Source organism: Aegilops tauschii, chromosome 5 (assembly GCF_002575655.3).
Source record: "Aegilops tauschii subsp. strangulata cultivar AL8/78 chromosome 5, Aet v6.0, whole genome shotgun sequence".
Lineage (NCBI taxonomy): Eukaryota > Viridiplantae > Streptophyta > Magnoliopsida > Poales > Poaceae > Aegilops > Aegilops tauschii.
Genome location: NC_053039.3, coordinates 64239414 through 64243382, shown reverse-complemented (window position 1 = coordinate 64243382; position 3969 = coordinate 64239414). Strand labels below are relative to the sequence as shown.

The following is a 3969-nucleotide window of genomic DNA, read 5'->3' as shown; positions in this document are numbered from 1 at the left end:
TGCACTAGTGAAAGTATGAACCCTAGGCCTTGTTTCCTAGCATTGCAATACCGTTTACGCTCACTTTTATTACGTGTTACCTTGCTGTTTTTATATTTTCAGATTACAAAAACCTATATCTACCATCCATATTGCACTTGTATCACCATCTCTTCACCGAACTAGTGCACCTATACAATTTACCATTGTATTGGGTGTGTTGGGGACACAAGAGACTCTTTGTTATTTGGTTGCAGGGTTGTTTGAGAGAGACCATCTTCATCCTACGCCTCCCAAGGATTGATAAACCTTAGGTCATCCACTTGAGGGAAATTTGCTACTGTCCTACAAACCTCTGCACTTGGAGGCCCAACAACGTCTACAAGAAGAAGGTTGTGTAGTAGACATCAGTGTGTTCCGTGTGGGGCGTCGGAGATGGCAATGGGTGGGATGTGCTGTCAACATATAGTAGGCCTTTGCCCAGATACAACCTCCCCTCTCTCTAAAAAATAGAAAATACTACCTCCCCTAGAACGCGACCCCCTTTTTCTCGTTGATCCCACGCGACCTCTTCATCTCGTTCGCTCTCCCCTTTCTCCGTTGCCCCAGGCCGCCACATCCCCCTCCCGTCAGCGATGGAGGCCCTGCAACCCATGGGACGGTGACGGTGGCCTCACGGGGGTGGCCTCGTCGACAACCTCGACTGTGTGGATGAACCAACGTTGGTCGGTGTGCCCGACGACAAGTTCCCGTAATTGTTGGTCATTGCTACCTAGACCAGATCGGAGCACGACAAGGTCGCCTGTCGACCAACACCTCCTCCAGTCTAGATCCGCCACCACTAACCTTGCGTGCAGGGAGCTCCTTTCCTTTCTCACCCCTTGTATTTCTCTTCCTTTGTTTATTCTCCTCTGTTTCTGCCGTGGTGTAGCAGACCATGGAGGACTACTGGAAGCGCACTTCGTGCAGTCGCCGGCTTGCGCATGGACAAAGAGGACGGGATTAAGATGTTGGAGGCCATGGATGTTGGAGCCCACAATAGGTGCTTGGCTATACACTTCTTTTCTTCTCCTCCCTGCAAATGTGCTTATGTTATTTTGTTCTTCACTAGCAGAATGTTCATCTATAACAAGAATGAAGATAGTTCCCGCAAAAAAAACAAGAATGAAGATAGTTCATCAGAAAATCAAGCGAGGACATTGAGAAAAGGGGATTCCTTCTCCTTTCTCCCTCTCTATCACTACTGATGATCACATGTTTCCCTCAATTTTTAGTTTATTTTGGTTATCCGTGTCATCGTGTGCTTTCAGTTATATTGTTTCCTAAACAAATAACAAAAGTTAGTAGGAGTTATGTCTGATCATATCTGTTTCATGTGTTTGTTGTTCACACTGGTGGAATTTTCTAATGTTGTTTGTCTCAGGTTGTTCATCTCAGATTGTGAATTTTATAATGTTGTTTGATAACAGATAAGTTTTCCCAGACAACTTCCATGGGCAGATTGTCATTGACTCACTTGGTTCTGCTACTTACTGGCATACTTTTACTACTTATTAAGTGCTAAGAACATTTTGAATTAACTGAAGGTAGCTTGCTTCTGTTTTATGGTACATGCATACTAATTATAGCTGACAGAAAATGTGCTTTGTCAGCATGAAGGTAAAAGATGGGAAGGTATAATGCTCACGGGCCTCAGTGATACTATCATATAGTGATAACTGCTGCAAAGTTCATATAATGGTCCTTGTTTCTTTTATTGGAATATTGACATTGTTTTCAAAGATTCAATTTAGTTGGATTGAGTTTGTGTTTTAACTTTCTAACATGTGTATGCAGATGAACTAAGAATTAAAGGTAGTATTTATTTAAAGTTTCTTTTTCCATTGAAATGTGCAGTTTTACACATTTCTATGCCCCTTTTCCTATTTGTGTGCATCAAACAGTAGAAATCAATGTTAATATTCTTTATCTGCGAGCTAACTGAGAGGCATGTCTTTTTTATGTCTAGCTGAGAGTTTAATTGTCACAATGTAATCTAGGGAACTAAGCCAGGAGAATGGGATTTCACGGGGTAATTTAATTATAGCCTTTGCTTGCAGTTTCCTTCTCTACATTAGGAGTTTCAGTTCTGCAATTGTTTCTCTCTGGTTTCATAAAGTTGTGTATTTTCTAAATATACGATTGCTAGTTTCAGCAATATATCATGTGTCTACCACAACCCAGCAAGCAAGGACTTTATCTATGTCTTTTATTTGTTGTATCATAAACATCATCTATGCTTAGTTTGCACATATTATGTTGGTACTTCAACGGCGTGGTATATCTCCCACACCATCAGCTCTTTCCTATAAGGATCCCAAAACATGGATTAGTGGTATGCAGCTGAAGGAGTTACACTTAGATCAGTTGTTGAAGGAAACCATATGTTATTGTTACACATTTCACCTGTGTTCATGAATAGAAACTAAAATGTGCATATACTATAGTCTTATAATTGTTTTGCTGTCATCTAGACTGTACCAAATATGCAATTTTGGGAAAGGTCTAAATTCTATTAAAAATAGAAATGGTATGATGCATACTATTTAAACTTATAAATGAAGCAGCAGATCTGCTTCATTTTCTTTTTTCCCCTTCTACAGCTCTACACTTGTATCCAGAAATTGATGATGTTACAGGAAATAGCCTCGAAATTTCTAGACTACCTGCTTCAATACAGAACTTTGGGTTAACGCTCGGATAGTTATTTTATTTATGCAGGGAAAATTACAATGCATGTCCTTTTTTTGTTGTCAGGAATTGTTTTGTTTTATGATATGGATTTGTGTGTATTTTATCTCATCCGATATCAAACTCATAATGATGAACATCTTATCTAAACTCGTCATACTTCTCTTTCTTGCTTCAGGTTGGGAAGCAGTCAATTGGTGACCATCAAACGTGTCGGAACTTCCAAGCAAATGTTTCTCTGTGGCTAAAATAAATCGGTTTTCCCCTCAAGTCACTAAACTGCAATGCGTAGTTGGTCGGTCGCTGTCAATTGGATTCGGGAATTGAAATGTCTTGCCATTTTACAATTCTTGTTTTGCTTCACAATCTTCTCTATTAAATAAACCTGTTAGTATCTATGAAACAACACCTTTTAGTATCTATGAAACTAGTACGTTTGCTCTGCTTTATAAATGAACACTTATCTCCTGCAGTTTTTTCCGTGTCTTATATTTGAAGCGCTATGCTCATCTGACAACTTTTTTTTGCTGAATTACACATGTTGTCATAAGACATTAACAAATACGAAAGCTTGACTGGTGCGCACAATTTTTCCTCAAGAGGCGCCACCAGGTGGCGCCCCAACCACTAGTTATTACTGAGGTGGTAGGACTGCTGGATGTCCCACGCTTTCGGCGAAAGGAGGTACTACTAGATTACAATTTTCTCCATTCTCGGCGGAGGAGTGCGAGAGCAGTGAAAACACGCAGGCTCAGTGATTACATGGCCCACCTCACACTATCACCATATTTTCTGGACACCGTGCGACACCTAACTCTTTACATAGTACTAGTATAGTACGTACTGTAATTTATCAGCGAGATAAATTTGTACAATGCTATGAAGCTTCCAGCTTCTGTTTCATGTATCTTGCGTCCAAGGTTGCCCATTGCAACATTTCATCAAATACAAAGGAGACTAACATGCATGCTATTGCATCTCAATGATTGATAGATCATAGCCAATATGTCCCTCCATTCCAAAATAAGTGTCTCAACTTTATGCAAACTTCAGTACAAAGTTGTACTACTACTAAAGTTGACACTTATTTTGGAACAGAGACAACTAAAGAAAAAAACGATCCATGCAGTCCCTAGCCCTTGAACCGTAAACCCTAACCAGGCTTTAATTTGCTGGCAACGTTGCAGCTTCCGAAGAAATGAAGTTTGCAACCCTTTGACCATCGGATCATTTTGTGCAGTTTCACCAAAATCGAGATGA

The 3969-nt window shown here is 40.2% G+C and overlaps 1 long non-coding RNA gene across 1 annotated transcript; it reads left to right on the top strand.

Moving 5' to 3' along the window:
• Window positions 1-497: 497 nt before the first annotated feature.
• LOC120964339 (uncharacterized) lies at window positions 498-3691 on the top strand. Its single transcript, XR_005756242.3, has 2 exons — window positions 498-1021; window positions 1094-3691. It is a non-coding gene; the product is annotated as an uncharacterized lncRNA (long non-coding RNA).
• Window positions 3692-3969: the final 278 nt, after the last annotated feature.